Source organism: Bison bison, unplaced genomic scaffold (assembly GCF_000754665.1).
Source record: "Bison bison bison isolate TAMUID 2011002044 unplaced genomic scaffold, Bison_UMD1.0 scf7180017864307, whole genome shotgun sequence".
NCBI classification, from domain to species: Eukaryota; Metazoa; Chordata; class Mammalia; order Artiodactyla; family Bovidae; genus Bison; species Bison bison.
The window spans coordinates 1,998,452-2,012,574 of record NW_011494879.1 but is presented as its reverse complement, the minus strand read 5'-3'; the positions used below and the strand labels follow the sequence as shown (position 1 = coordinate 2,012,574).

General features: G+C 41.1%; 1 pseudogene; it reads right to left on the bottom strand.

Annotated features, from left to right (window-relative positions):
* Positions 1 to 9,939: 9,939 nt before the first annotated feature.
* On the bottom strand, positions 9,940 to 11,219 carry LOC104997391 (annotated as a pseudogene).
* Between the last annotated feature and the right edge of the window lie 2,904 nt (positions 11,220 to 14,123).

Below are 14,123 nucleotides of genomic sequence, written 5' to 3'. Positions count from 1 at the left end.
TATTTCTCACTTCCACTGTATAATCATAAGGGATTTCATTTAGGTCATACCTGAATGGTCTAGTGGTTTTCCCTACTTTCTTCAACTTAAATCTGAATTTGGCATTAAGGAATTCATGGTCTGAGCCACAGTCAGCTCCTGGTCTTGTTTTTGCTGACTGTATAGAGCTTCTCCATCTTTGGCTGCAAAGAATATAATCAACCTGATTTCGGTGTTGACCATCTGGTGATGTCCATGTATAGAGTCTTCTCTTGTGTTGTTGCAAGAGGGTGTTTGTTATGACCAGTGCATTCTCTTGGCAAAACTCTATTAGTCTTTGCCCTGCTTCATTCTGTATTCCAAGGCCAAATTTGCCTGTTACTCCAGGTGTTTCTTGACATCCTACTTTTGCATTCCAGTCACCTCCCCACACCCGAGGCCAGGGGAGGTGGCTGGGAAGACCAACCCCACGTCCAAGGAGCCCTGGCTGCGCGGGCGCAGGGCCTAGAGGAGCTATCCCACGTTGAAGGTCAGGAAGGGTGGTGTAAGGAGATACCCCTCGTCCAAGGTAAGGAGCAATGGCTGCGCTTTGCTGGAGCAGCCATGAAGAGATACCCCACGCCCAAGGTAAGAGAAACCCAATTAAGACGGTAGGTGTTGCAAGAGGGCATCAGAGAGCAGACACACTGAAAACATACTCACAGAAAACTAGTCAATCTAATCACACTAGGACCACAGCCTTGTCTAACTCAATGAAACTAAGCCATGCCCGTGGGGCAACCCAAGATGGGTGGGTCATGGTGGAGAGATCTGACAGAATGTGGTCCACTGGAGAAGCGAATGGAAAACCACTTCAGTATTCTTGCCTTGAGAACCCCATGAACAGTATGAAAAGGCAAAATGAAAGGATACTGAAAGAGAAACTCCCCAGGTCAGTAGGTGCCCAATGTACTACTGGAGATCAGTGCAGAAATAACTCCAGAAAGAATGAAGGGATGGAGCCAAAGCAAAAAGAATACCCAGCTGTGGATGTGACTGGTGATAGAAGCAAGGTCTGATGTTGTAAAGAGCAATATTCCATAGGAACCTGGGATGTCAGGTCCATGAATCAAGGCAAATTGGAAGTGGTCAAACAAGAGATGGCAAGAGTGAATGTCGACATTCTAGGATTCAGTGAACTGAAATGGACTGGAATGGGTGAATTTAACTCAGATGACCATTATATCTACTACTGTGGGCAGGAATCCCTCAGAAGAAATGGAGTAGCCATCATGGTCAACAAAAGAGTCTGAAAAGCAGTACTTGGATGCAATCTCAAAAATGACAGAATGATCTCTGTTCGTTTCCAAGGCAAACCTTTCAATATCACAGAAATCCAAGTCTATGCCCCAACCAGTAACACTGAAGAAGCTGAAGTTGAACGGTTCTATGAAGACCTACAAGAACTTTTAGAACTAACACCCAAAAAAGATGTCATGACATATAAGTAGTGATTTTCAGTTCATGGGAGAGGAATCAGTTCCTTACGGTGGATACCTCACAGCATTAGACTGAATTTTCTCATGGAGAGAGGCGATGTTTATAATTGTTGAAAGATATGTCAACAACCAGTGGTAAGTTAGTAAATCGGCTTTCTATGGTAGGGGGAAAAAGCCTTGGGATGGTTGCACCTGCCGCTTTCCATGGTGCAAATACTCCACCATTTGACTGATGTTAACCCACCAAATACTTAAGAAAAAGTTTACAACATTCCTGAATAGTTAAAAACTAGCTTCCACAACCAGGTGTCACAAATTGGCAGAGCTTGCCTCCAGCACACCAGACATTTCTTGAAAATTTCGTCTACTTAGTATATAGACTAAACCCCATGGATTATAGCCCACCAGAATCCTCTGTCCATGGAATTCTCCAGGCAAGAATATTGGAGTGGGTAGACATTCCCTTCTCCAGGGGGTCTTCCTGATCCAGGGATTGAACCCAGGTCTCCAGCATTGCATGAAGATCCTTTACCATCTGAGCCACCAGGGAAGGCCCTGTAACGCTGCAGTCATCATCTATAAAAGAGTGGGATATGGGTGCAAGAGGAGAAGAAACGATAAGATTATGCAAAGGATTCTTTGAAAGAATCTTGCATATCACATGGTGAGGAAAACCAAATCTCAGAATCAGAAATCATAATACTACTTTTGTTCTTTAAATCTTGGTTCAAAGCAAGGATGAATGTCCAGAGTAGAAACAGTTGGCTCTTCCTCTCTTTTATTGAACAAAAACATTCACATTTAAAAGACCCCATAGTATATTTCTGGACTCAGAACACATGGAAAACTTGTGATTCACCCTCACATAACTACAGATATTCTAATAAGGTGGCAATCTGAAAAAACATCACATGATATTGAAAATAGGAATGTGGGGGGTGGGGGGAGAGACCAGACTCTATGCCTCAGAAATACTAGCATGCCATAAAAGTATTTTAGAAATTTGAGAATATTTACTTGAAAGAATAGAAGACCCAGGACTTTGCTGACAGTCCAGTGTTTAGGACTCCTCACTACTACTGCAAGGGGCATAGGTTCCATCCCTGGTTGGGGAACTAAGATTTCACAAGCCAGGTGGCCCAGCCAAAACAAAGAAAAGAAGACCTAAGAATTCATGATTGTTATTTCCAAATAATTGTCTAAGTAGGAGTTCAAATGACACGAAATGGTTATGAACACTGGGAAATGTGTTCACGTCTAAACATAAGGATGGACTTTTAAAAACAGCTTTGAAAGGTGGCAAACATTTTGCCAGAGGCTGGGCGATATTTAGTGATGTTATTGGAAGAAACCAGGTATCGAATGAGGAAAGGCCACACTGAATTATCTTTCAGAATCTGACCAATCCTGTTCCCCAAGATTATATTAACCATGCAACAAGGAGGTGGATATGCTGGACAAAGGCATGGTCCCCATCCTGGGCCAAGCAGAGCTGGGCTGTACACAACTTCATCATGACTCAGAATGGCACTTAGTTTAAAATCTAAATTTTTTGATGCTAGAAATTGCCATTTAACAATTTCAGACCATGGGTAAGCGAAACTGGGGATAAGAGGAAACTATAAGTTATTCCCTCTTATTTCCTTTGGAAGAAAATGTAAGTTACATCCAACATTTACAAACAAGCAGAGTGATCTGTATTTCTTATCAATGATTTTCTCATCAAAACTTGCTTTGCCAAGAAGTTTATGTAAGCGCAGTTTAGATAGATCTTCTTTCCATAGTATTTAGTCATCCTCACATTGCCTATTTTACCTTAATGTAATTAACACTATATTGATTATTTTTTATGGCATAGCATCAAACCTCAAAACCCTTTATGGTTTACCGTAAACAAATATTGATCGTCTTTCTCGAGGCTGTGGTTTGCAGGGGCTCGCCTGGTCTCGCCTAGGATGAGCTGGTCTTGTTTCAGGCTATGGATTGCTTTCAGGACTGCTACACAGTCTCCTATTTTCTTTGGTCTAACAGTCACATGGGGTGTGTTCCTTTAACAGCAGAGCACAAGGGGTGCTTCCATCTAAAACTCACCTGCTAAGACAGGGTAACTCATAGCCCAACACCAAAGATGTGGGAAAATAGACAGCCCAATGTCATATCATGCAAAATCACACAGCAAAGTTAAACTGAAAAGACTAATTCAATCAAACAAAAAGAGTATCTGCCCAAGATTTTGTGGATTTTTCTTTGCTGTGACTATAAGGTCACTCACTTTAAGAAATCAATTTTTAAGCCAGATTCAACTAAGAGAGTTGGATCATAAAGAAACTTGAATGTCGAAGAATGGATGTTTTTGAACTGTGGTGCTGGAGAAGACTCTTAAGAGTCCCTTGGACAGCAAGGAAATCGAATGAGTCAATCCTAAAGGAAATCAGTCCTGAATATTCATTGGAAGGACTGATGCTGAAGCTGAAACTGCAGTACTTGGCCACCTGATGGAAAGAGCCAATTCATTGGAAAAGATCCTGATGCTGGGAAAGATTGAGGGAAGGAGGAGAAAGGGGCAACGGAGGATGAGATGATTAGATAGCTGCATCTGACTCAATCGACATGAATATGAGCAAACTCCGGGAGACAGTGAAGGACAGGGAGGCCTGGCACACTGCAGTCCATGGATTTGCAAAGAGTTGGACACATCTTCAGTTCTGTTCAGTCACTCAGTCATGTCCAACTCTTTGCGACCCTATGATTCACAGCACGCCAGGCCTCCCTGTCCATCACCAACTCCAGGAGTTCACTCAGACTCACGTCCATCTTAGCGACTGAAAAATAGCAACATTCAACACAGCCTCTGAGTCTGATATATTAACAGCTATGGAACATGCTACATGCCATTATTCATTATGCCTTTACTAAAATGTTGCCAGGATTATAAAGTTATCAAAGGTGAAAGTGAAAGTGTTAGTCGCTAAACTGTGTCTGACTCTTTTCAATGCCATGGACTGTAATAAACAAAACTCCTCTGTCCAGGGGATTTCCCAAGCAAAATATGGGAGTGGGTTGTTATTTCCTTCTCCAGGGGATCTTCCCTTCCAGGGATTGAACCCAGGTGTCCTACATTGCAGGCAGATTCTTTACTGTCTGAGCCACCAGGGAAGTCCTAAACTTATCAAAAGGAGATACTATTATTCACCATCCAAACGAGGGACTCTCAAGTCAGAGTTCTCACTCAGAGCAACATACTTGTTCATGAAGTTAAATACGAGCAGAAAAACAAGTGGTAAGAAAGACCTCATGAGCGGAGGTCACTGTCCCACAGGGTTTGGCATTCTGTAGGCACTCCATTGGTATTTCTGGCATATGGAAAACTAGCCCCTCGTGTACCTTTTTCCCTCTGAAATCCAATAGAATCCAACACAGCACTGGCCACATAGGTGATACCTAAAGTCTGTTGATGCCCCCCGTCTTGACTCCAAGTTTCTCACCAACCTTCATATTCAAATATTTTTTAAAATTAATTTTACTGGAGTATAGTTTCTGCTGTATAGCAAAATGAACATTATACATATACATATATCTACTCTTTTTGAGATTCTTTTCCCATATAGATCATCACTGAGTATTAAGTAGAGTTCCCTGTGCTATACACTAGGTCCATATTAGTTTTCTGTTTTATATATAGTAGTGTCCATGTGTCAATCCCAATCTACCAAATTATCCCTTCCCTCCCCTTTCCCTCTTGGTAACCATATTTTTTTTTTCTATTTCTGTGACTATTTCTGTTTTGTAAATAGGCTCATTTATATCTTTTTTTTTTTAGATTCCACATATAAGCAGTATCAAATGATATTTATCTTTGACTTACTTTACTCAATATGATCATCTCTAGATCTATCCATGCAGCTGCAAAGGACATTATTTCATTCTATTATATGGCTGAGTAATATTCCATTGTATACATGTACCACATCTTCTTTATCCATTCTTCCATGGAACATTTTAAGTGAGTTCTTCTCACCTATCTATTATTCAATTTATTGTCCATCACCTCCATCCACTGAAATCTCACTTCTGCCCTTCTGTACTCATCAAGGTCACCGATGGTCTAATGTCAGTTCCAATGTATGGTTCTTAGCCTTTATTTTATAGGACTTACTTGATACCATTGTCCATCCCCTTTGGGAAAGGCTCAGCATTCTGTTTCTGGAATGCCTCCTTTTGCTGGTTCTTGTCTTATCTCAACAGTCATTTATTCTGCTCCTTTAGCAGCTCTTCTAGGTCCGGCCCTCCTTCTGAATGCGCAGGTTGCTCAGAGTTCTCAGTCCCCTGCTCATCCATCTCATATCCTGTCCTCTGTGATAACAGCCACTTATGGCCTGCTTCCTTTGTTGTTTCTTCTCAAATGTGTCTCCAGGCTAGAGTTTTTCCCAGGGCTGCAGACACACAAGAAACTTGCCTCCCAGCATCGCCCACTGTATTTTCCTAAGCACTTCCCATGTGTCCAGCCCAAATGAAATGCAATTGTATTTCCCCATAAATGTCTTTCTTTCCTTATGTCACTATGTTGGTCTGTAAAATTACCATCTCTTAAAATTACCATCTCTCTGGTCTCAAAATGACGTGTTGATGGCCACAGTTGGCTCTGTCGGATCTTGTTTTCTCCACATTCCATGAATTACAAAGTTTAAGGGCGTTGTCTCCCAAACACTTTTTTTAGATCCTTTACTCTTTTCTATACTTAGTGCTCTACTAATAATAGCTACAATGTATCAATTACCTAATATGAGCCAGTTCTTATGCTAGCATTTTATTTTTTATTTTGTGCTTGTTTTCTCAGGCAAATGGTAATTTCTCTATGCTATAGATGATAAGACAATCCAGAGATTTGGAAGATGAGAAAAATTAGACTCCAAAAAATTAAGTTCCTTGCCTGGGGCTATGATTAAAAAATCTGTCCCAGTTCAAAGTCTAAGCAGGTTCTTTTTCTTATCTCCTCTCCTCTTGTGGGCAAATAGAGTGTATTTGTTTTGAATAATCTACTATATTCCTAATTCTCTTGATTCTATAAAGTTGATAGAACTAATATTTGTTAAATGCTTCATTATCCCAGGAGCTGGGCCAGATGCTAGAGATAGAAATGTGAATAAGACATCTTTTCTGCCCTCAGTAACCAAAACATTCACCGTTTCTGAATACTAGAGAGACAGGCATGCATGTTAAGTCACTTTAGTTGTGTCCAACTCTTTTTGCAACTCCATGGACTGTAGCCCACCAGGCTCCTCTGTCCATGGAATTCCCCAGGCAAGAATATTGGAGTTGGTTGCATTTCCTTCTCCAGTTACAAATAAAAAATTCATGCAAGAGATATCAGTTTTTGGTTACTCTACAAATTTGGTGACATTGTAATTTATATTAATAAACCCTAGAATGATCATGTTTGGGGGTATTCCTATAAGTTATTCTGGTGACTCAAGCCAAGAACCACATTGATCCCAAGTAACTAGATAATAACTAATTATTTTTATCACAGTTACCAAGACAATTCCTATGTGTTACTTTAGGCTAGGTTAATATGTCTCATTTAAAAGGACTACATATTTTTAAAAAGATAAGTTTCAGACGTGAAGTTAGATGGTTCAGGATGAAGAGGGGAATTTCATCAGCTTGTCATCTTCCCAACAACACCCGGATCAACGCGCCCTGAGGGAGTCCATGTGTTAGAGCCGTTCCTTCTCTGCTACCTTCTTAGATGGAGCTGTTACCAGCTCCACTTTTAAGTGGTAATCAGCAATAATGTATTGCGTGTTCCTTAATGTCAGGATTGGTGATTTAGTGATTGATTATCTGACTGCTGTGTAGTGCTTAAAATAATCCAAACGCAGGAAGTAAATGAGTTGATGGGGAGGAAATTCTGTCATGCAAATTCACACAGTCCAGACCTTCACTGTCGCACTCATTGCTGGCAGCAGAAGTGGGTCACCGGAGTGGCTGGCCCCTGATAATTTATTTTCTCAGACACACCATCCATATTCATGATATCCTGCTGTTTGTCTGTCACCTCCAAGAAGCCCTCTCTAGTTTCAGAATCACAATTAACAGAAAACATGCACATTTAGCCAATGAACATAAGTAGACTAGAACAAGTGTGGATCTGATCTTTTTCCAGACTTTTACTCTAGATTGGAAACAGCAATTATTTGTCCATATGGTACTCTTAACATGTTAGTTCCTGGACAGTCAGGTACAATGTTCCTAGGAAAAAGTACTCATGAAAGGAAAATATTTATTCCTTCATTTTAGAGTTCTGGGGCCTGCTAAACTGCTAACCATTCTGTTCTAGTCAACATGAACAAATGCCGATTATGCAGATAAATCCATGCAGCTAAACACAGAGACATAGCCCAGTTTATGTGGCTACATTTTATCTTTCAGGCATAATTCATGCTGACGGGGTCATGACATAGTTGCAACCAGCATAACAGAACTGGGGCAAAGGCCTCTGTCAAACAACATTTTGTTCACTGTCTTTTTCTCCCTGAGAGTATAATGTGACTTATTAGCAGATAGAAGATGGTATAATTGCCTTCTCCAGAGGATTGCACCTTGATCAGTTTCCCTAAGTGACTAAAGATGACTACAACAGGTAGATACAGACATAGGAATATAGATCAACTGGTGGCAGCATTTATTATTTGCAAAGATTGCTTGCATCAAGCATGTATCTTTTTTTGCAAGAAGTCTTTGCCTTCCAATGCAGGGGGAGCCAGTTAGAACTCTGGTCCAAGAGCTAAGATCCCACGTGCCTCGCACACAAAACAAAACAAAACAGAACATAAACAACAGAAGCAATATTATAACAAATTAAATAAGGACTTTAAAAATGGCCTAACAAAACCCTATGTGAAATAATTAAAATGGTGAAAAATATTAGAAAGTTTGTCCAAAGACTCTACATATCCTTTTTGATATGTACAAAGCAAAGGATTAACTCCATCCATGATATTTGTGTCAGGGAGGCACTGATTAATTTAATATTCTGATCGGATGAGCAGCAGAGCTTTAATGACTGTTAACTCTTAGGCAAGTCGCTGTGAGAGGGTGATAATGAGGTTAACATTCCTAGGACCTGATCTGCTTTGTCGCTGTATTTAATTACTACGTTGATGCCAAATAGTGCTCACTCAGAGTTCTCTAGGTGGGGCACTGTGAATCCACATCTGGGTCAGTGAGGGAGCCTGCTTTAGACAATTGTAGAAAATGGGCTGTTTATTAATTGCCCTCCACAAGGTTCTCACATTCAGAGGAAGGTGTGAGTCACTGCTTGAAATTGACCTGTTCCTCCTCCATTCAGTCTTTGGTGAGATAGAAACACAGAACCGAATCTGTACCTACCCTTCAACTATTTACAGAGCATTCTAACAGTCATCACGTCACTTGATTATTCCTTGAAACCCCATGAATGAAGTCTCATTATCCCGATTTCATATGTGAGATAAGTCAAACATGGCCACAGGCTGGCCTGAGTCATGTACCTTTTGTTTAGGAAGTCTGGGCTTAAACTCAGGCCTCTACATAACATCCTGAAGTGCATTTGGCCCAGGACAGATAGAGGTCTAAAGCCAGGTATTCATTTATTATCTTCCAGCTGTCAGGATGGATAAACAAGTAAACTTTCTCAGACAAGTTAGGAAATAAAGAGAAAGAATCCTCTTTGATGTGAAAAGCTCTATGAAAACATTTTCAAAGAATTACAAGACAGGTCTAATATAAAATACATTAAGGAAACCGAAGAAGATGAATCAGTGCTATGTCTGGCCCTGTGTTTGGAGCCAATGGCTTGGAAGGCAGAGAACCAGCACACCTTTGTCTTCTCTGTTCTCACTGATACAAAGGACTTGTTCTTTTTTTTTTCATATTAAACTTTTTATTAAAACTGAGTCTTTACCATATATTTTTTTTCTTCTTTTTTTTTTTACTTTTTTTAAATTTTATTTTTAAACTTTACAATATTGTATTAGTTTTGCCAAATATCGAAATGATTCCGCCACAGGTATACCTGTGTTCCCCATCCTGAACCCTCCTCCCTCCTCCCTCCCCATACCCTCCCTCTGAGTCGCCCCAGTGCACCAGCCCCAAGCATCCAGTATCGTGCATCGAACCTGGACTGGCGACTCGTTTCATACATGATATTATAGATGTTTAAAATGGCATGTTCCTCAGACAAATATTTAAGAAAAAACTTTTTTATGTATAATTATAATTATTGGCATACAAATTTAAGAACATAGTTAAAACTAAACTAAATATATATATATATATATATATCCAAATTTATATCAATGATCTGGAACACCTGAGCTTTAAGTTGTTGGTTTTCCAGATAGTGTGAAATACTTTTCATCCACTCTAGAAAGGATCCAACTCATTGGGAAAGAATAACTTTGGCTAACAGACATTATCTTCCAAAGATCACACAGAGGTCTTCAATGAGATTACAATTTATCTTCAGAGGCTTCTTCCAAGTGGAGATCTGTCTGTGATGTAAGGAAGGATTCCCATGCAGCAAGACCCTGTTCACAACAGAGGATGTTCTCCTCGGCCATATTTTTGTAAATGCTGACTTGATATCATTTTGCATGCTTTGTTTCCATCTTTCCCAATCTGCTTTCAGGGCATTATCAGCACACTCCACTTTATCTTACAGTTTTCCAATCTCTTCCATAAGTGGATCAGTATATTGCCTTTTTGGACGTCAAAGCTTCAACTTTGGAATCCAGGTCTGCCTGTATTTGGTCTCTTCTTTTCATGACAGCCATTAACATTTCACTATAAAGCACATACTCTTGTACGACAGGAAGCAGGGCCTCTGAGAGTCCAGACGTCCATTTTTCAGTGGCCTTACAGCATTTGTCAATGCAGCTGGCAACACTTTTTAGAGTATCAGCCAGATCTTCTTCCGATGCCGAAAGAATATAAATTGGGCCATATTCTTTCATTTCCTCTAAATATTCCCGTTCTTCCTTGTAGATTCTCTGAGATATTTTATCTATCAAATTTGTTTTCTGGCTAAATATTTCAATGTAGTTATTCATTTCCATGAACTCCTCGGGGCGACTTTTAACTCCTCTCATTGACAATGCAACCGCTTTGACTGTCTGTGCCATCCTGCTGAGTAATCCAGGCCCTTGCTGCTTCTGAGAAGACAGTTCCCAAGCTTGTGCAGTAAGAAAAATTTTAAAATCTTCATTCAATGTTAGAGTTCGATGATCAGCAATTCGGTTCAAAAATTTGTGCAATGCCTTCCTGTGTGTCTCAATGAAGTCCTCATTAACGTGTTCCACCATTCTTTACACTATAAACTTTTCTGGCAATGGTGGAATAATCAGAGTCGGGTGTGCTTCTTCAAGTTTTTCTTTCAACCAAAAGAAATCTTGATAACGTCTCCTAACTTCAAATTCACTGGAGTCAAATTCCCCAGGAGATGTCTTAGTAATAATCCTGTAAGTAATAAAAGTTTCAATTGTAGTAACATGGCTTTCAGGTTCATCGACTGTAATAAAAAGAGCCTTCAAATCTGGCTCATCTTCAAACTTGACTTGGTTTATCATTGATAAAGGGGATGTCGGCATCAGGCATCAGCGGGCTGAAGGAATTCGTGTCCATCAATGGGGCATCCTTACTCTACACCTCCAGGTCGCCCTCGTCGTCGTCCAGATCCAGCGCCTCGGCCTGCAGCAGGGCGGAGGAGCAGATGCTGCCCGGGAGGGGACGTCACCGTCCCCCGCCCCCTACCCCCTCGCCCCGGGCTGTCCGCGCCGTTTGCACTCGCCCTCCGTCCCCAGAGTGCGCGCCAGAGCGCCCGCTGCCGCCAGCCCCGCCTTCCCCGAGCTTGCCCTTTGGCTCCCGTGCATCCTGCGCCTCCCCAGCCGGCCCCTCTCCAGCCCCACGGCCGCTGCGCAGACGCTGAACTGTTGTAGCCCTGATATAAAGGATTTGTTCTTTAAAGCTCTTTTTCAAAATTGATAAACTATAATGCCACATGTTTTCAGGCTTTCCTATATTTATAAATTAATATGCAACTCCATACAAACAGGCGAGTTATAGTTCAAAGTGGACCTAGTTTTCAACCTCCAGATTCCTTCACACCCCCTTATGGTTATGATGCCTTTCAGGAAGCAACAGTTAGAACTGGACATGGAACAACAGACTGGTTCCAAATAGGAAAAGGAGTACGTCAAGGCGGTATATTGTCACCCTGCTTACTTATACGCAGAATACATCATGAGAAATGCTGGGCTGGAAGAAGCACAAGCTGGAAACAAGATTGCAGGGAGAAATCTCAATAACCTCAGATATGCAGGTGACACCACCCTTATGGCAGAAAGTGAAGAGAAACTAAAAAGCCTCTTGGTGAAAGAGGAGAATGAAAAAGTTGGCTTAAAGCTCAACATTTAGAAAACTAAAATCATGGCATCCGGTCCCATCACTTCGTGGGAAATAGATGAGGAAACAGTGGAAACAGTGTCAGACTATTTTTGGGGGCTCCAGAATCACTGCAGATGGTGATTGCAGCCATGAAATTAAAAGACGCTTGCTTACTCCTTGGAAGAAAAGTTATGACCAACCTAGAGAGTATATTCAAAAGCAAAGACATTACTTTGCCAACAAAGGTCCATCTAGTCAAGGCTATGGTTTTTCCAGTGGTCATGTATGGATGTGAGAGTTGGACTGTGAAGAAAGCTGAGCGCCAAAGAATTGATGCTTTTGAACTGTGGTGTTGGAGAAGACTCTTGAGAGTCCCTTGGACTGCAAGGAAATCCAACCAGTCCATTTTAAAGAAGATCAGTCCTGGGTGTTCTTTAGAAGGACTGATTCTAAAGCTGAAAGTCCAATATTTTGGCTACCTCATGTGTAGAGTTGACTCATTGGAAAAGACCCTGATGCTGGGAAGGATTGGGGGCAGGAGGAGAAGGGGACGACAGAGGATGAGATGGCTGGATGGCATCATCAACTCGATGGACATGAGTTTGAGTGAACTCCGGGAGTTGGTGATGGACAGGGAGGGCTGGCGTGCTGAGATTCATGAGGTTGCAAAGAGTCAGACACGACTGAGCGACTGAACTGAACTGAACCGAGTAAAGTTTTTGACTGGCAGGTGCAGTCCACTGGTAACTTGTTTTTTCTTTATAGAAGTCAATATGATCATTCAAGACTAGTCACTTACAGAAATATTGGTGTATGACTTCTTCATTCAATAACTCATTTACCTGACAAAATTATTAGATACTGCATCTGATGAAATGTGGAAAATTAATTATAAAAGAAAAAGAAAAAAAACCTAAGACATCAGGCAAATAAGGCAACATTAAGTTATTTTATTGGCTGTGTTTCCTTTTCATGTGAAAAATCATTTTGCATATTGGCATTAAATGAACAGAGAGAGGAAAGGTCACTTGGAACAATTACTAACTGGGAATGGTTTCAGAAGTGTGTAGCTGGTGCTTTCTTGGGCATATTGATGTTCTGTGTGTTCATAAAGCTGGTACCCATTTCACAGCTTACAGCTTTTAATGTTGTCTTAAAAATGAGATGTACAGTTGTGTAAGTCTGTCATCGGTCAGTCACCCTGCCAACAGCGGGACTAACAAAAGATAGCTGTGAGGTGTAGTGTGGACACTTGTCTCCCTGTGGGGTGGCCTGTTTAGAATATTCTCTAGGTGGGCTGGCAAGTCCCTAGCCATCTCCAGAGTGTCTGCTGGATTTCTGTCTCTGATGGACTCTTGCCAGGGGAATGAGATGGTCAAGGAGGCTCACCTGGGTTAGGATACTATCTTTCAGATAATTACTAAGCAGAGTTCTCAGCCTGGCATTTCATAGACAAAGCAATTATCAAAGAATAATTAAATCACAGCATGAGTGAAATAAATTCACATTTCACTAAATGGTTTACCTTAGGCATTTTAACTAATTCCAGCTATCTCTGTAGACACAGGTGTCCAAATTTCACAATTACAGCTCTGCTCCTGATTTAGTGATTGGGGCTCCATTTCTTCCTTTTCAGACAGACAGGCAGACAGACAGACAGACAGACACACACACACACACACACACACACACACTGCTCAATCTAGGTACCTTATTGCCAAAGAGTTGACTAAACCTTTCACACAATTGTTATTATTGCCAGATTCGCTTTAATTATTTTTCTTTTACTGCTGCGTCACTCATGGGGCTTCTCTGGTGGTTCAGCAGTAAAGAATCCACCTGAAATGCAAGAGATGCAGGAGACACATATACCATCCCTGCGTCAGGAAGATCCCTTGGAGGACGAAATGGCAACCCACTCCAGTATTCTTGCCTGGAGAATCCCATAGACATGAGCCTGATGGGCTACAGTCCATGGAGTCACAGAAGGGTCAGACAAGACTTAGCAACTAAACAACAACATAACACATACGTCATGCTATATATTCCATACCATTCATTTGGTTCTAAAATACCAAATAATCTTGGCAGCTTCAAGTGTAGCACTAGCTACACTAGAAACAGGTTTCCTAAAAAATTCTCTATGACTAGATATCTACTTGAGCAGTGATGTTGTAGCAGACAGACTCTGCCTATCTCATGAACAGACAATGGATGGGACCCTCTTTCACTTCTTCCCAG